Consider the following 19,960-nt stretch of genomic DNA (forward strand, 5'->3'; position numbering starts at 1 on the left):
AATAATCACCCTCTTTGTCATTAAACCTCCAGACAGCTTCCTAGCCACCAATACACATACGAATATAAAAACATAAGAGAATAAGGAACGCTGCAAAAAGTCAACCATCAAGCCTACAAACACGTGGCAATCCCAGTATAATAAGAATAATACCCGCTTATCATACCCTCCTGTCATACCAGAACACAAATCACCACACATTCCTCCCTGCAACACACACTCACCACCACCACCACCACCACCACCAATACACACACATACACACTCCAACACAAACCCAATTCTCCAAACCAGCACAATCTCTTCAACATTTATGGGGCATTCTAGGGACACGCCCGCCGAGCCGCTATCCTGGTTGGTAGTACAATGCAATCCCAGACTTTGACGCGCGATTGGGAGTGAATGAGAAATGGAAATTAATCCACAGACGAATCTTCTGGCGGGACTTTCCTTGTGTGGTGTAACAGAGCGATATTGGGGGATTAGGGAAACTGCGCCAGGGAGAAATGGAGGCTTTGGGTGGAGAGTGGAGAAGCGGTGACTGAGAAATTAGAGTTTTACGCTGAGGGAGGGAGGGGAAAGGAAGGGGTAAGGAAAAGAGAGGGGATGCTTAGGGAGTGACAGAGAGGGAAGAGGGATAAGGACAAGAGAAAGGGAAAGCTTAGGGAGTGAGAGAGAGAGGGAAGAGGGATAGGAAAGAGGAAATTTAGGGAGTGAGCAAGAAAGAGAAGTAAGGAAAAGAGAGAGGGGATTAGGAAGTGAGGAAGGGAAGAGGGATAAAAAAAGAGTGGAAGATTGGGCCATGAGAAGAAGGAAGAAGGGTTAGAAAGTGAGAGAGGGAAAGTTTAGGGAACGAAAGGAAGGAAGAAGGATGAGAGAGAGAGAGAGAGAGAGAGAGAGAGAGAGAGAGAGAGAGAGAGAGAGAGAGAGAGAGAGAGAGAGAGAGAGAGAGAGAGAGAGAGAGAGAGAGAGAAAGTTTAGGAAGTGAGAGCAAGGAAGAGGGATAAGGAAAGAGAAAAATTATATACAGTAGCATGACAGAGACCAAGAGATTTGAGTTACACACTATAGCAGTAGTAAACAGTAAGGGAATGAGAGGGGGAACGATGGGACTAACAGGGGAAGGGTCCAAGAGAAAGAAAGGGCTGAGAGGAGGAGGATGGGATTAAGATAGGAAAGAAGAGAGCGAGAGTGATGGGGAAGGAGGGAACTAAGAGAAGACAAGGAAGGGAATAATATAGAGAGGAAAGAAGGGAATGACAAAGAAATAGAAAAATGACGAATTGGGATATGAGAGATGGGTGAATGGAGACGGGAGATCAGAAAAAGAAAAAGATGGGAAATAAGAGAACGAGAATAAGGATGTAATTAATATGAATGATGGGAAGTAAGAGTACTGAATGAGGGAACGGGAGGCATGACAAAGGGGAGGAATGGGGATGAGTGAAGAGAGGAGTCAGTACTGAAGGAGAAGGAGGGGGTGTGGTAATGGCTGAGTAGTGTGCTGAGAAAGGTGAGTAATGGGAGGGAAGGAAGGGGAGCGACGAGAGACGCTGACTGGAGGAAAGGGAGGAGAGAAAAGAATCGGTAGGAGGGAATGAGGGAGAAGCAAGGGTGGTACAGGCATAAATTAGTTGCAAGATATCAGGTGGGTGTAAGTTTCTTGGTCACCACGAGGGGCGCTGCCTCACACACAGTATTGCGTGTCGTTCGATGCCACAAAAAGCAGATAAAAGTTCCTTCACCTTTCTACTCAATATAACCTGCCAGAGAATTACACATATTTTCCTTTTCAATGCAACCAAGCGTGCTCTCTCTCTCTCTCTCTCTCTCTCTCTCTCTCTCTCTCTCTCTCTCTCTCTCTCTCTCTCTCTCTCTCTCTCTCTGTGTGTGTGTGTGTGTGTGTGTGTGTGTGTGTGTGTGTGTGTGTGTGTGTGTGTGTGTGTGTGTGTGTGTGTGTGTGTGTGTGTGTGTGTGTGTGTGTGTGTGTGTGTGTGTGTGTGTGTGTGTGTGTGTGTGTGTGTGTGTGTGTGTGTGTGTGTGTGTGTGTGTGTGTGTGTGTGTGTGTGTGTGTGTGTGTGTGTGTGTGTGTGTGTGTGTGTGTGTGTGTGTGTGTGTGTGTGTGTGTGTGTGTGTGTGTGTGTGTGTGTGTGTGTGTGTGTGTGTGTGTGTGTGTGTGTGTGTGTGTGTGTGTGTGTGTGTGTGTGTGTGTGTGTGTGTGTGTGTGTGTGTGTGTGTGTGTGTGTGTGTGTGTGTGTGTGTGTGTGTGTGTGTGCGTTGATAAGAGTCAGTGCACAGTAATAATTAACAATGAAGTCACACAACGAGCTTAGAATGACTTTAATAAATGTAGTTAAAACTGTGGGCGTAAAGAGCTTAGGTTTTATTCAGACCTAACACTCACTACGTAGTAACAAAACTAACAATGGAAACAAGACCAATAATTCCCACTGAGCTCCACACCACTGCAGCACAACGAGCAGGAGAGCCAGTAGTTGCTTCACACTCAGGCTCGTACTTAAAAATGCCCAGGGTTCTCACGAGGATTATTTGCAAAAGCCACAGAGATGATTAGTCGGGTTCCCATGGGTGCTTTTCTCATTCATGGTGTAGAATCTTTGTCAAACTATCAGGATCATTGTGAAAATACCCTTGAAAAATCTTAACTTTCACTAGAGCTTCTTGACAGTAGACGAGATAAGGCGACGAAGTGTGTTAAGAATAAGGTTTTAGAACACAGCCAGGAACACAATTATCACACACAAGCTGAGGTGAACATTGGCGACACAAATACACAGTGGTGAAACGTTCGGTAGTAACGTGCTCGTAAACTCTGAAGGAGGTCGGATGTTGAAATCCCCCCTGCAATACACATAAAACCGTGCAGTAAGAACGCACGTAAATTCCACAAGGACCAGATTACCGTCATGAGAGACACGGAAAACCAGCCTTAATTTAGGACCTGCCACATCCACACACACACACACACCACACACACACACAGAACACTCGCCAGATCTTCCCATATCAGCACCAGTGACTCGGAGGAAGATAAAGGAGCAGAACTACTAGTAAATAAAAGACCACAATATTATCGCAAATAGTTAACCTTTTTCAAGACCTGCCTTACAAACAGTAGTAGTAGTAGTAGTAGTTTATTGACAAAGTACCATTACAAATTGATAAGATACATATTATTCTGACCTCTACTTCGTCCAAATTGAATTGATAAGTCACATTATGTAGAGAGCCGCTTACTAGGTATTAATAACTAAACAAATTATCTTAAGTTTAAGAACTTTCCTACTGAGTACATAGAAAATACAAAAAAGAAATTCACCGAAATAAAACATGACACGTACATTTAAATGCAAAAATTACCAGAGCTTAGATAATATAAGTAAAATACATTAACAGTATTTACCTTAAACAGATGTCTGCCCTATCTTTTAAGAGTAATTTTTATAAAATTTCAGAACTGCATATACATAGTCACAAACTTCCTCCAGATGGGTGTTATCAGTAAACATTGCTTGTAGGGTGTCATATGTGATGTGTGGGTGGTCATTCCTGTGTTGTGCACTGAGTGGACAGTGTAACAATGCATGTTCCTCTGTTTGTATATGTGTGCCATCACAGGGACACACACGCTGGTCACGCGGGGTTCGACTCCACCGCCCCACTTCAATTCGGAGACTGTGTGACATGAGACGTAGTCTGGTGAAGGCCTCACGTTTGTAATCTGGTACATATTGTGTGGTGCTGTAGATCGGGTGAACCGTTAACACACACACAGACAATACTTGGCAAGCCTTCCCGTATCAGCACAGTGACTCAGAGGAAGGCAGGAGAGCAGGACTACTTGTAAATAACAGAACACAATAGTAAAACAAGTAATCAGCCTTATTTCAGGACCTGCCTCACATAGAAACGTTTTTGCTTTCTCGTCTCCAATACTTTCAAAGGCCACAGAGATGATTAGTCTGGTTCTAAAGAGCGTTTCTCCTGTTAGTAATGTAGAGCTCTCGTTAATCTGTCACTAGAACCACAAAAGCACCCTGAAAAACGCGTGTCACTTCAACTAGAGCCTTTTGAATACAGTGAAGTTGAATGTAGTGCGGTGTGATGTAGAAGTGTTTGGAATAGGGTCCACACATACACACACACACACACACACACACACACACACACACACACACAGAGAGAGAGAGAGAGAGAGAAAAAACACTCGGCAAACCTTCACGTATCAAAGGAAGTGACTGACAGAGAGATAGGAGAGCAGGATGAAACAATAAACCATGATAGCAAAGCAAGTAGTAGCAGTCACTTTGTCAGCACCGGAGCGACAATAATAATCGAGAACCACGTGGAAAGGCTCTGTGTAGCTGTGTGTGTGTGTGTGTGTGTGTGTGTGTGTGTGTGTGTGTGTGTGTGTGTGTGTGTGTGTGTGTGTGTGTGTGTGTGTGTGTGTGTGTGTGTGTGTGTGTGTGTAATATTTCGTCCGGTAACTCGACAGTGAAGGAACAAAGTTGTGCTGTTACATAATTTTAGTCACAGAGTTAAGTTGCTCTCTCTCTCTCTCTCTCTCTCTCTCTCTCTCTCTCTCTCTCTCTCTCTCTCTCTCTCTCTCTCTCTCTCTCTCTCTCTCTCTCTCTCTCTCTCTCTCTCTGTGAGTCATGATCCAAGATATGGTTCAATGACCTCCACTATGATGGCCAAGACTCTCTCTCTCTCTCCCTCTCCCTCTCCCTCTCTCTCTCTCTCTCTCTCTCTCTCTCTCTCTCTCTCTCTCTCTCTCTCTCTCTCTCTCTCTCTCTCTCTCTCTCTCTCTCTCTTACCTCCCTACAGCTACACTTTCTTGTCATTCTATCCCTTCTTCCTTCCTACCTTGCCAAATTTTCCTCCCTTCCTTTCTCCTACCCATTTTTCTCTACTCAAATCCATCTCCTGAGGAAATTATACTTCTTAAACACACTATTTCCCTTCATTTATTCCTCCTTTGTTTTCCTTCCACGGTCAAACCCTCCCCACCCTCGCTTTCTTTCTCTCTCAGCTTTGAAGAGAAGAGGGGAATTGCTGCGTCAGGAATGGAGACTCAGGGGACTGCCGCCGCCGCCACCCCGCCAAGGTCGTGTCGGCGTTGTTGTTAAGCAAATATATTTCTGCCGCTTAATTAATAGACACCTGACCGCTACACACGCCACGAGGAGGAGGAGGAAGAGAAACAGGGAGGGGAGAAGGGAAGAGCGGAAAGCATAGAACTGAAGGGAAGGAGAGGGGGAAGACGGAAGGAGGAGTAACAGATAGAAAAGTGGGAGGAGGAGGAAGGAGAAAGAGAAAATTGAAGAAAGGGAAGAAGAAAAAGACAAAGGAATAGATAGAAGAGGGAAAGGAGGGGAGGGAAGGCAGAAGAGAAATGGAAGGGAAGAGAGGAAGACGAAAAATGGAAGAAAAGACAGAAGACGGGAAGAAAGATGGGGAAAGACGGAAGGGGGAAGAGAAAAGCCGGAAGAAGAGAAAGAAGGAAAGGAACAATGAAATAAAGCATTACGAGAGACGGAAATAAGCGGTTAAATAAGGGAGGAGGGAGGATGGGGAGGAGAAGGAATGGGGGAAGAGCCTCAGTGTGACAGGAGGAGGAGGAGGAGGAGGAGGAGGAGGAGGAGGAGGAGGAGGCATGGAATTCCCTCCTGTCCTATTCAGCTTCCTGCTAGATTGATTTCGCGACGACATGCGACGGAGTGACTGTCTGGGACACGCCGCTGCCGCCAAGGGCACCACCACCACCACCACCACCACTACTAATACTGCAATTACTACTACAGCCACTACCACCATCACTAGTATTTCTATTACTACTACAATCACCGTCATCACTACTACCACAGTACTACACTTTCTACAACTACTATTACTGCTGCATTTGTTACTACTACTACTACTACTACTACTACTACTACTACTACTACTACTACTGCCACTACTACTACTATTTTGCTACTACTACTACTACTATTACTACCATTTTTATATCCACTGTTACTACTACTAACACGTCTACCACTTAAGCATCACCACCATTATTATCACTATTAATTATTATTACCATTACTCCCAACATTTCTATTAATTTTAAAAGCATTATCACTCTCATTACCACTATCAAAACTACTCCTGCTGCTACTACTACTACTACTACTACTACTACTACTACTACTACTAGCATAACCACTACTACTATAAACCATTATTGGCAACACTTCTACCATTTCCAAGCCATTCACCACTATAACCACAAGTACACTAAAACCATTGCTTCTGCTACCAACATTTCTACCATTTTCAAGACCATCAGTATCACAACACAGACGTCACCAGAGGGCTCGGGGCTGGAAGGCATCAGGGCACGTGGAGCAGAATCAGATTGCAAGGTCGATATCGGCAAGAATAAATTGGCATAGACATGGCTTGGCTAGATGTTGCAAGATCTGTAATGAACCGAGAAGATTACTGACCTGGTTATTATAAGACGAAAAAAAAAAAAAAGAAAATGTGGATTGAAAAAAAAAATAATAATCCGGATATCATAGTGGAGTTTAAATAAGTTTTTTTGCATGTTTTTTTTTTATATTTTTTATAGGTTTTTGTTGGATTTACGTGCTTTTATTTCCAGAGAATGGTGGTTTAATATTGACTTGACTGTTAGTTAGATTAGGAGTCGAAATTGGTAGCAAAATGTACTTAAAAAAATGAATTAATGTTGATAATACACTAAAATTCATACCATTTATTTTTGTATGTACTTTTTTCATAGACTTCTAGGATCTTAACAGTCTTTCTTTACTGTTAAAAAGAATGGTTTACTTTTGTTATTATGGTTAGCTCAATGTTCTTCGAGTTGGATTAATGTAATGCATTATATGTTGTATTTATTTTTTCCACAGCTTAACACTGAAGTTCTGAAGGCTTTTACTGGTTACCCGAGTGTTGTATTGTATCCTTTATTGTTATGCTCTTTAAAAATTCACAACTTAATACTCTGAAAGCTTTTACGCGTCATACCATCGTTACATTTTATCCTGTATTATTTTTTTCTTTTTTAATTAAGAGTTATATGAGTGATGTCGTGTTAATATGCAGGAAAGGAGTTAGAAAGTTAACAGACTGACCGACTGAGTTACTTTGTTTTAATGTATTAGAGAGAGAGAGAAACCAAGGGGAAAGAAAAAAAGGGAAACAAATAATAAAAGGCCGCTTGTCATGCCGTTCCAAGATAATAAAAAAAAAGGTAGAAGATCCAAGAGAAAAGCCAGTTTATTTATTTTTTTATTTATTTATTTATTTATTTATTTTTTTATTGAGAAACTGACCAGCATTTTTTTTCTTCTTATGTAAGAGTGGTTCTGGGCAAGGGCAACAAAAAGGACGAAGAAAGGCCCACTGAAGATGTCATGCCAGTCCTAAAGGAGAACTGTTGAAAATAAGAATATCCAAAAATTACGAGAAGTTTCTTGATATACTTTTATCTTTACTTCATGGCCTTCTTAATGGCGTCATGTGTTATTACGTGGCCGATGTGTAGAAGGTTGACTCACTGAAAAAGTCACTGGTAAATTTATGTGCCTGCTCTCTGTGATGAAACTTGTGGGTACTGATTCTCATGTGTAAAATCAATCAATCAATCAATCAATCAATCACTCTCTCTCTCTCTCTCTCTCTCTCTCTCTCTCTCTCTCTCTCTCTCTCTCTCTCTCTCTCTCTCTCTCTCTCTCTCTCTCTCTCTCTCTCTCTCTCTCCATTCCCCCATCTTCCTTTCATCTTTCCTTTCCATCATTTGCCTCCTTCCTGTCACCCACACAAACCTTTATATCCTCACCATTCTCAGTACTCCTTCTCTCCCTGCCTTCCCTCCTTCTCCTCCTCCTCCTTCTCATAACCATTCAAATCCATCATCTTTCCTTCTTTACCTTAATGGCCATCGTTCCTGACAGCCCCGCCATTCTCGCCATCATCTTTATGCTTTCTGCGTCTCTCCTCCCATTTATCTCCTGCTCTTTGCATTCTCAGGCTCCTTGCACGGACGGGAGATGACGCTGCTATTGCCTTCGTCAGCAGTATCAGTAAGCTGCGTTTTTTTCCCTCCTCTCTTTCTTTCCTTATATTTTCGTCTCGCCCTTCCTGTGTTCCTTTTCACTTGGCGCCGCGTTCTCGCCTCTTTATTTCGAATGTTGTAGCGTCCTACCTTCCTTCCTTCCTTCCTTCCTTCCTTCCTTCCCTATTTCCTTATTGTTTCCTTCCCTCCCTTTCTCGAATGAAGCAGCGTTCGTTTTGCCTGCCTTCCTTCATTCTTTCACATTCCTTCCTTCCTTATCTAACTACTGGATGGCACCGTGTCTTTCTTTCCTTTCTTCCTTCCTTGTCTCTTGCATGGCGCCGGGTCCTGCCTGCCTGCGTTCCTTCCTTCTTTCCTTCCTTTCTCCCTTCTTCATCTAATTCTTTTGCAGGGGGGAGTCCTGTCTTCCTTTCCTTCTTCCTTCCTTCCCTGCCTAAATCTCTAGGATGGCGCCGTGTCCTGCCTGCCTGTCTACCTTCCTTCCTTCCTTCCTTCCTTTCTTACTTAAATCTCTCTGGTGGCGCCGCATCTTACCTTCCTTCCTTTCTCCTTTCTTCCTTATACTTGTAATTATTCCCCCAGCTGACGCCGCGCAACGCCCGCAGCCGTGACTTCCCTGCACTAATGTTTTTACTAAGAACTCATGAACGAATTTCAAGACCTCGCTCGCAAAAATTACTCCGCTTAAGATCCTCGTTTTCCGCGCCAAGTGTCAGAAAGGTTCGTTGGTACTTTTTCTTCTCCGCGAATCTTTTAACCTTTCGCGAGTTTTACACTGGACTTAAAAATACAGCAGCTACTTTTTTCCAGCGATGTGGTCGAAAAAAATTGTTTTCTTCTTTGTAAGCTCTAGAAAATTTGTTGTTTTTGTTGTAGACTTTTTAAATACTGGCTTTTTTCCCTTGACATTCTTCCCTGCAAACTGTTAAAAGATCGTCAGTTTTCTTGGAAACCGAACATTCTTCGTTTCTTCCTTACAGACTTTTAGAAATGTTTGTTACTTCTCAGAACAAAATATTTTCAACATTTTGACTCCTCCCAAACTAATTTAGTCGTTACTTCGACCTGAAAATTAATAGAAAAAAAGAAAAACAGTAGTTCAACCGTTTTTTATGCAAATTATCAAAAACAATTATGACTCTTACTTAAAAAAAAAATAAATAAATAAATTATGTATCACTTTTCATTCGCTGGTAGCTGTTTAAAAACGGTAACCTTTCATTGCAAGATGCTTAAAAAACATTGGTCACCTTTTCCTGCAGACTGAAATCTGCATCACGTTTCCCACCAGGACGCCACAGGGAAACACTCGCCGCTTTTATCACCAAACTGCTTCAGACATTCCTAACTTTGCTCTTTACATATAACTAAACTTGTCTCATTCTGTAAACTGTTCAAAATTCTGACGCCTGTGCACGAGTTACCGGAGGGAGTGTGGGTTGTTGGTGTGGACTGTCACTCGCATGCGCCACCCTCTGCGCCACCTTCTGCACCACCTTCAGGAATACCGTCTGTATCTCATCAACACAGAGTCGGCAGGAATCTTCAATTTTCAGCGAGTTACTTAAAGAAATATTGCTAATGTTATGCAAATCATCCCAACAAGTTACCAAGAAAAGAACAGAACTTCCTTCCCCAGAGACTTTTCACTTCCACTTCCCTTCCTTTCTTTTCTCCTTTCCTTATTTTCTTACTCTTATTTAATTTTCATCCTCTCACCACTCAAAACTTTCTTCATCACATAATTTTCCCATCACCTCCCTCCTTCATTTGTCTTAGTAACAGGCAAACTTGCACCATACCTCACGTGACCTCTCTTAACCTGACGTGACCTACTTAGCCTCCCTTCAACTCTTTCCCATAAGAACACGGCACAACACTACCACTAATCCCTCTCTGTCGCCTCCTCCCGTCACCGTTCCGAACATGCACGAGCCTCACCCAGTCATTCCTGTTCGTTGTATTTTCAGTTGCATCCATTCCTCGCCACTACGCTTCAGATCCACCTCTCCATCTCATTATCAGTCCCTCTCCTTCGAGCAAGTGTCCTCCAGGATCTTATATAACTCCTTGACTGCCATGGCTTCTCAAACTTAACACTTAGAACGCAGGTGGCCTCTTAGAAATTATAATTATTAGTCTCTTGTAATTTAAAATCGTGCGAAACTAGAAGGTACTAAACAAAATGCATAACGCACTGGTTGTAAGAGAGTACCCATAGAACATAAGGAGTAACTTAATCGTATTTTAAGTAAGAATGTAAAAAAAAGCTGCCGGTTTCTGGGACTAATAAAATGGTCTGATGGAAATCTGAGAGTGACACCTAAAAAGGAATGAACGACTAATTCAAATCTTTTAGTGCCTGCAATTATATTTTTGCTCATTGAAATCGTCTAGCGGTATTTAAATGAAGAAATAAGCACATAGTTTTATTAGCAGTCGAAAGGAGGGGTGCATTCTAAAGTTTAAGTGAGTAATCGAATAGTGAAAACATCTTGACATCTGCAGTTATATTTTTGATAAGTAAAATCGCTCAGGGTCACATAGGTGAAACATTAAGTATTACGGTTTTATTAGCAGCCGAAGGAGTGACACATTCTTAATCTAAAATGAGTGACAGAATAATTTAGACATCTTATTTCTGGTCAGTCAAATCGTCTAATACGTATCATAGTACTGTTAGCATTCTTAAGTTAAAATGCTTGAGAGATCAGTTAAAGCCTCTTGGTACATGTGGTTATATCTCTAGTCAATTAAATCGTTTGGTATATCATTGTGTTATCAGTTGAGGAAAGATTACTGCATTCAGAACTCTTGCCACCACCAGTCCCTGTGTCTGCGTGGAAGTCATCACTCACGCTGTGCCAGAAAGTACAAGCTTAAAAAAACGTTCAGCCTAAAAAAATGAATGAATAAATAAATAAATAAATAATAATATTAAAATACAATGAAATAAAAAAATTGATAAACAAAATATACAAAAATAAAATTAAAAAACATTGTACTAAGTTAAAAAATAAAATAAAATAAAATGCACTGGAAAAAAATAATAAAATAAACAGATAAATAAAACACACAGAAAATAAAAATGAAAAAAAAAACACTATACCAAGTTAGAATTAGAAAACACTAGTAGAAAACTTAGACAACGAATAAATGTTTCAAATACTCCAAAAAAAAAAAAATACATATCAACATCACCCTTTCACCCCACAAACAACACCTATCAGAACATCAGTGTCATCAAGAAAGGCACATAGCATCACATCTCCACGTGGCCTTACATTGTTTCCATGACGCTAATGAGAGGGAGAGAAAAATCCTAATGAGTCGGAGAATAATAAGGAAAGAGTTTGTTTGCTGTCCTTGTTAAGAATCTCGCCTTTCCAAAGAGCAGGATGGACAGGAGGAAAGATTTGGGGTAACAGGAGAGGATGTGATGGAGAGGAGTACCTGGGTAAACCAACTCGTAATACCAGAGAAGAGAGGGAAGGGGAAACAAAGTGAAAAGTTGAAGGAGGAGGAGGGGGAAGAGGAGGTGGACGAGGAGGAGGAGGAGGAGGAGGAGGAGGAGGAGGAGGAGGAGAGAAGAAAAAGAAGAAAATGAAAGAAAGAAAAAAGTTAAAGAATGAAGGTATGAATGAAAGAAAGCATCACTGAGAGAGAAGGAAAAAAAAAAAAGGAAAGAGAAAAAAGAAGACTGAAACACAGGCAGTAAATAAAGAAAACACAAACAGCTACGTAGACATATATGGAAACAGACAAGAAAACAATAAGAAAGAAAGAAAGAAAGGAAGGAAGAAACACACAAATAAAGAAAAGGAGAACGCAATAAAGGCAGAGTGAAAGAACTGACATACGAACGCACACTCACTGAAAAAAAAAAAACAGAAATAAGCGACTGAGAAAATATAAAAAAGAGAGAGAGAGAGAGAGAGAGAGAGAGAGAGAGAGAGAGAGAGAGAGAGAGAGAGAGAGAGAGAGAGAGAGAGAGAGAGAGAGAGAGAGAGAGAGAGAGAGAGAGAGAGAGAGAGAGAGAGAGAGAGAACTGACAGTGACATAACGTTTTTACACACACACACACACACACACACACACACACACACACACACACACACACACACACACACACACACAAGACTTCAGTGGCTCCTAATTAAATTTCTCACCCATAAACCGCCCAAAGCAATGCAACACGGGCAGCTTCAGTTTCATGGCTGAGGGGAAGGAAGGAAGGAAGGAAGGAAGGAAGAAAGAAAGAAAGAAAGGAAGGAAGGAAGGAAGGAAGGAAGGAGGGAGGGAAAGAAGGAAAGATGGAAGGAATAAAGCGAGGAGGAGGAAAGAGGAGAAGGGTAGGGAAGGGTACGAAAGTGGAAAAAAGGAGACGAAAGGGAGAAGGAAAGAGGAGAGAAAGGGAGAAAAAGAGAAGGATTAGTAAAGAGGAGAAACATAAGGATATGACGCAAGTGAAACGTAAGAAAAAAGAAATGAGAGGGGAGATTGTAAAGTAGAAGAAGGAAGAAAAGAAGGAAAGGAAGGAGGGATGAAAGAGGAAAAAAAAAAAACATCAAAAGGAGAAGGACGATGACGAGGAAGAAGAGAAGGAGGAGGAGGAGGAGGAGGAGGAGGAGGAGGAGGAGGAAGAGAAGGAGGAGGAAGAGGAGGAGGAAGAGGAGGACAAGGTCGAAAAGGAGATGAAAGATGAGAAGGTTAGTGACGAGAGTGAAGAGACGAAGGAGGAGGAGGAGGAAGAGGAAGAAGAGGAGGAGGCAGAAGAGAAGGATGAGAGGTGACATGTCCTGGCGCTAACTGCTCTTCATAGGACACCTGCCTGTCCCCTCGAGTCCAAACCAGTGTCCCCTCACCTGCTCCTAGCCACCCTAATGATCCTGCATCTACCCTCGCCTCTCCCTCCTCTCCTTCACCCTTTCCTTCACGCCTTTCTCTCTCTCTTTCTCCTCTACTTATTCTCCCATTTTCCTCTTCTTCCTCTCTTTCATTCCTGTCTTTCTTCTTCTTTCTCCTCCACTTTCTTGTTACCCTAATTCTCCTCTTCCTCTTCCCTTTCCTTCACGTATCTCTTCTTCTTTATCTCTCTTTCCTCTACTTCCTTATTCCTTTTCGCGGTTTGGTCTTATTTTGAAAAGATTGCTTCTCATAAACTTTCTCTCCCTTTTTGCCTCTTCCTTCTTTTTCTTCACGCCTTTCTTCTCTTTTTCCTATACTTCCTTATTCGTTCTTGCAGTTTTGTCATATTTTCTCAAGTTTGCATTTCTTTCTACACTTTTATTGCCTTTTTTCCCTTTTCCTCCTCCCTTTCCTCCTCCTTCTCTTCTTCTTCCCCTTTACTGTTCTTTTTTTCTTTCTCTTTACTTCTTTTCCTTATCTTTCTCTTTTTCTCCTCCTTTCTCCTCCATTCTTACTTTACTCTCTTCCTTTCCTTTCTCCTTCCTACGTATTTACATTTTGTCGTTTTCTTCCTCCTTTTTTTCTCTCTTCCTTGTTTTAGTTTTCATCTTTCTCCTTTTTTCTTCCTCTTTTTCTCCTCTTCGTCAATCTCTTCCTCTTTTTTTCTCCATTCTTGTATCCATGTTTCCCTTCTCTTCTTATCCTCTCACTTTTTCTTCCTCCACTTTCTTCGTCATCCTCCTCCTCCTCCTCCTCCTCCTCCTCCTCCTCCTCCTCCTCCTCCTCCTCGTCCTCCTCCTCCTCCTCCTCTTCTCTCAATAAGTCCTAAATAAAATCTCAAGCAGCATCTACAAGGGAAATCTCTCTCTCTCTCTCTCTCTCTCTCTCTCTCTCTCTCTCTCTCTCTCTCTCTCTCTCTCTCTCTCTCTCTCTCTCTCTCTCTCTCTCTCTCGATATTAATAATCATCCAACCATTTCCTTACGTCTTATCTGCCACATTCTCTCTCTCTCTCTCTCTCTCTCTCTCTCTCTCTCTCTCTCTCTCTCCTCTCTCTCTCTCTCTCTCTCTCTCTCTCTCTCTCTCTCTCTCTTGTGATTTATCCGTTTCCATTCTCCTTCCTGTCTTCTTTCCTTATTTTCAAAGTATTCTGTTCTTATCCCTTCTTATCTCCTCTACTTCCGTTTGCTCCATCCGTGGAATGCTGTCTTTTTTCTTTTTTTTTTTTTTACTTCATCTTGATCGAGTGAAAAAAGTCAACAGACAGATAGACAAACAGACAGACTGACAGACACCCCTCCCCCTAAAACACACACGCGACAAAACAAAAAATAAAAAAAAAAATCTACTGACAGTAAACTGATATTTTTCTCTGCTTTCTTCCGTGTTTTGTCTTCTTCCCTCCTTCCCTCCCTCCCCCCCCCCCCCCCTCTCTCTCTCTCTCTCTCTCTCTCTCTCCCTCCTCTTTCTCCCTCACTTCCTCCAAAGTTAATTAAGCATGGCAGGTACACATGAGGAGGGGGAAGAATATTAATGCTTCATAAAAAAACACACACATTACTTTATGCACTTTTCTATATGGCAAAAATATCTTGCTAATTACAAAAGTTAACAAAGATGATAAAGACAATCATTTAAGTTTTTGGTTTGTTTGACAATTTTGTTTCTCTCTTTTTTTATATAGTTTTGTTTTTATTTTTTTACCTAATTCTTTTAATCAGAAAAAAATTTTTGATAATAAACTTTTTTTACTTTAAACTTTTTTTTTTACTCTAAGCTTATTTACTTTCCTTTTATTTTAAAATTGGTTTTCGTTTCTAAGGCTGCACAACTATTTAAGAGATTACAGTACAAAAAAAAAAAAGTATAAAAACTCATAGAGAGAATAATTTAGCAGCGAACGGACATCATTCTGATCACGTAATTGCTACCTACTTTAATTTTCCACACATGAGTAAACGAGTAGACTTGCCAAGACTTCTGGAAATTATATAAGGCAAGAAAAGAGGGAAGCGAAACAAAGTATATCATGTTTGTTTTGTGGAGATTTCCCTTCCTCTCCCACCACTTTGGAACACCAATTGTAATAATAAGCGTTTAAAACATTCCATGGAAGCTGAATATTCAATGGTATGCTAAGAAAGCATGTCTCTTAAGTTTCTGCAAAGCTACACACGCGCAAACACAAAACGTTAGAGTTAGTGAGGTCGAGAGTGAGTGGGTGGCATCTTGAATGAAAGCTCTGAATGCACATGTTGTAATTTATATGCTTACTTTGTTAATTTTAGCTTTTAAGAGTTAGAGATTTAGATAGAATTACTGAAGGAAATATAAACGAGAGAGAACTGGCGAGGTTCAGAGTGGGGTGGCTTGTCTCTCAATCAAGGCACTGAATGGGACCCAACACCTGGATGCCACACGAGCCACTGAGCGGATATCTGTCTCGAGGAGGTGACGATCGAGTTTGTTTTCTGAATCCAGTTTGTGCTACGCGTCGTGACCTTTACTGAAAGTGTATCCCGGCTCTTAGCGACTGACGCGCTGGTGGTGAGGGAGGTGGAATGCTGAAATGAATGAGCTGGATTCCTTCTCTCTGCCTTGGAGTCTCATGTTGTTGCTTTTAGTTTGGAGGGAACAAGTGGATGAGAGGCGACCTTGGCTGCATGTTATCCTAATTCTAAACGACTTGCTTTTTAATGGGAAAGGACGTGAAGTGAATGTCTCAATGAGGTAAATTCCTTCTCTCAGCCTTGGAGTTTCACGGTGTTGCTTTTAAGTCTGGAGGGAACAATTGGATGAGAGGCGACCTTGGCTGCATGTTATCCTGATTCTAAATGACTTGCTTTTTAACAGGAAACTGCTGAAGTGAAAGAGTTGAATGCCACCTCTTTGCATAGGAGCTTCATGTTTTTTTTGTTTTTTTTTAGTTTAGAAGGTACAAAGACAAAGACGACCTTTACTGAATGTTATTACAGTTCTAAACGGCTTGCTTTTTAATGAGATATGACTTGACGTGTTGAAATGAATCAATTAAACCTTAACGTAGGATTTCTGTGCTCTTATTTTTCTGGGAGGCACGAAGGAAGGAGAAATGATCTTTGGTGAACGCTTTTCCCAAATATTACTTGTTGTTTTAAGGCAATTCACCGAGAGCCAAATCCTTATTAGGAGTGAGATAAACATTCAGGAAGGATTTTTCTCCTTTCCTGATTAGAATAAGAGCTTTAAATTGCTTAGAGAGATAGAGTTAAGATAATCAATTAAGCCGCTGAAATTAATGATCTGAACTCTATCTCTCTAAGCAATTTTAACCTCTTATTCTAATCAGGAAAGGAGAAAAATCCTTCCTGAATGTTTAACACGCTTCTAAAGGACTTGTCTGTCAGTGACCTTGAAGGGCTCGAACGAACTAAACTACATCCATCTTCCCGTACACAAGAGTTCTGTGCTGTAACTGAAGGACAGACCATCCTCCCTCATAGTTTATCCCAACCTTAAACTGCTTCCTTGATATTTCTGAGGGACCTTGACAGCCTACACCGCTTATCTATACTGCCTACATTGGTTATCTATACTGTCAATAGAAAAAAAAAAAAAAAAACTGAGTCGCATGTTGTTACTTCTACGTTGGAAAGTTCAAGTGAAGAGGGCAAGATAAGTTTATGAATACCTGTCACTCCCTCACATGCTTCCAAACACTCCTTCAGTCCAAGGACGGCTGTCATCTCGCCTCATCTCTACATACGAATTTTCTGCCTTTACTTTAAGACTCGGAGGTGCAAGTGATAGGGAAACGAGAAGCTTGTCAGTCTTTGCGAATCTTGAAAAATTAACTGAAACACTCCCACGCCATTTCAAGGTGTGTGTGTGTGTGTGTGTGTGTGTGTGTGTAGGTGTGTGTGTCCACATTGTAACAGATAGAACACACGGCCACACACATACGCACACACATGATCCCACCCTCACGCACGCACACACACACACACACACCCAGCCAGCCATCCACCCACCACAACCACCCAGGCACCCACTCAGACACCCACCCACACCCACCCACACACGCACCCACACAAGCACAACCAACCTTTCCTTTCCTCTCCTCTCGTCTCATCTCGAGTTCTGTTGTGTTAGTGAGGTATCGCTTTCACAGCTTCCCCCCTGAACAAACTATTTTTTTCACTCTCTCTCTCTCTCACTCACTCTCTCTCTCTCTCTCTCTCTCTCTCTCTCCTCCTTCCATTTCGCAACATCATCTGCAAGGTGCGAAGGGCAAAAGTGCAACCGACCCTTTTTCTCAAGTGCCCCGACAAAGCGGTTATGCGGAACTAGTCTCAATTTGTTTGCCTTTTTTTACCCTCTAATTAAGCTTCAGGAAAGAAGAAAAATGTGTGTATTGGAGGCGTGCAGCGTTCTCTGGGGCTTTTCCTCCCTGCCTTGCTACACTTTGCTGGGAATGTTCAAGGCGCGTCGTGATTAAAAAGCCTTGTTGGGAGAGGCTGAGGGAGGGAGGCAGAGAAGGAGAGAGAGAGAGAGAGAGAGAGAGAGAGAGAGAGAGAGAGAGAGAGAGAGAGAGAGAGAGAGAGAGAGAGAGAGAGAGAGAGAGAGAGAGAGAGAGAGAGAGAGAGAGAGAGAGAGAGAGAGAGAGAGAGAGAGAGAGAGAGAGAGAGAGAGAGAGAGAGAGAGAGAGAAATAATAAATAAATAAACACATAAACGAAACAAAACAAAGACAGTATCAGACAGACAGACAGACAGACAAACAGCCGGCTAGACATCTCATATCCCAGGTTATTATACAAATCAGTATCATGGCAGAAAATAAATGAAGCTTTTCCGGAGGAGTTGGAGGAGAAGAAAGAGATAAAAGGAAAAATTGAAATAAATCGATGGAGAATCAGAGAGAGAGAGAGAGAGAGAGAGAGAGAGAGAGAGAGAGAGAGGAGAGAGAGAGAGAGAGAGGTTCACACAGTAATTTTCACGCTTGTAATTGAAAGGAACGAGAAAGAAAGAGAGACAAAACTAAGAGATAAGAGAAAGGAAACACGAGAAGAATACAAACAAAAACGACGAAGGGGAGAAAGAAAAACGGAAAAGAAAAAGGAAGAGAAAGAGAGGGAGGAAAATCCTGATGTACGAGTGCAGAACAGGAATTGAGGAGAGGAAACAAAAAGGCGACAGAAAATAAATAGGAGGAATAAAACGTGGAGATTAGACAAGAACAGAATAAAAAACAATAAGAATTTAAAAAGATAAGAATCAAGATTTAGAGATATATACATAAAGAAGAAAAAAAAAATTGAAAAACGAAAACAAGGGAATGAAGGATGCTAAAGAAGAAAAACATAGGACGAAATAAAAGAGAAGACGAAAGAAACTAAATAGAGAGGCATTTAGGTAAAGGGTATTTACAGAAAGGAAAGAGAGAGAAGGACGGATGCTAATATTGAAGAAAAATTAACAGAGGAAGAAACAAAATTAAAAAGTGAAAGAAGAATAATAGAGATTTAGTACATTGAGATAAAAAAGGTTAATTCAAGTAAAGGAGATTTAGAGAGAAGGCAAAAAAAACAAAAGAAAAATTAAGAATACTAAGGATAAAGTTAAAAATAGAAGAAAAGTGTAAACAAGTAAGACTGATGGGTTTAGAGAAATAATAAATATATCAGATCTTTGAGTAAAGATAATTTAAGAGACAAGCTGAGAATTGAAAAAAAAAAAAATATATATATATATATATATATATATATATATATATATATATATATATATATATATATATATATATATATATATATATATATATATATATATATATATATTATATATATATATATATATATATATATATTATTGTAAAGCGTAAAGATTGAGTAAAACAATGATCTGAGTGAAGTGAAATTAATCCCTCGGCACACCTTACCTAACCTAATATAACCTAACCTGACCTGACCTGACTTTCCTCACTGTATTAGGACAGCAAGAGGAGGAAAAAGAAAATGAGATGCAAAAAAAAAAAAAATACTAGTGGCGGTGAAACATGAGTGAAGTGAGATGAGATTTTCAGGCGAGTGAGGAAAGATTGCATTTCTGTATAATGTAATATGTTGTGAGTATGTTTAACTTTCGATGTAGATTAAGGGAAGAGATTTTTGAAGAGATTAAGAGAAGGGATGGAAGAATTGGATTAGAGGAAAAGATATTGCATTAAAGGATAAGAGATTGGATTAATTAAAGGGACATAATGAAGAGCGATTGGCATAAATTAAGAGAAGGGATTTTTAAAAAGAGAGAGAGTGGGGGACTATGTTAAAGGATTAGAGATTGGATTAAAGGGACAGAGACTGGCTTCGAGAGAAAACCGCCCAATAGAAAACGGCCCTCACCAAAACAGCCACACTCAAACCAAAACGTGCCCATCCTGTTGCGAAAGCGGCCTCATTCCGTGACCAAAACAGCAGGACAGTACATAGAAGCTTCCCTACTTAGCCAATTACGTTTGTTGCTGCCTCTAGTAGTGGAGGCAATAACAACAACAACAACAAATACACAGACTGCAACTCCACCTCCCTCATCTATCCATCAAATACGTAGAAATACAATATGCAACACTCACCAATCTGTAGCGCTCTAAGGTGTCGAGGCGAGGAGGCAAGGTGCTCACAGGTGTACAACAAGGGTGCAAGTGTATGGTCGCTACATCACGGACCAACTGCCGATTCCTCACTCCACCCTGAGCTGTCTCTGCTGTTCGCCTGTTCGCCGTCAGAGCGCAGCACGGACGTGACGTATCTAAACAAGCTAATTACCAGTCCATTTCCACCTAACCCATAATTACATTGAAGATATTACAATACTAATAATGAAATGATATAATAAATACAATACAGTAAATAGGTGAACATCAAACTACTTCAGGTTCACTACATATCAAAACGAACAGAA

General features: G+C 41.0%; 1 protein-coding gene across 3 annotated transcripts in view; it reads right to left on the bottom strand.

Moving 5' to 3' along the window:
• LOC135103617 (uncharacterized) overlaps positions 1-19,747 on the bottom strand; it is a 67,334-nt gene extending 47,587 nt beyond the window's left edge. Inside the window, exon 1 of one of the 3 annotated variants that reach the window (XM_064010106.1) lies at positions 19,632-19,747. The gene's annotated coding sequence lies outside the window, so the exon portion shown is untranslated. The remainder of the gene's footprint in view (positions 1-19,631) is intronic. The other 2 variants (XM_064010113.1, XM_064010123.1) reach the window with 2 other exon arrangements.
• Between the last annotated feature and the right edge of the window lie 213 nt (positions 19,748-19,960).

The sequence above is a fragment of the Scylla paramamosain genome, chromosome 1 (assembly GCF_035594125.1).
Source record: "Scylla paramamosain isolate STU-SP2022 chromosome 1, ASM3559412v1, whole genome shotgun sequence".
Classification (NCBI taxonomy): Eukaryota; Metazoa; Arthropoda; class Malacostraca; order Decapoda; family Portunidae; genus Scylla; species Scylla paramamosain.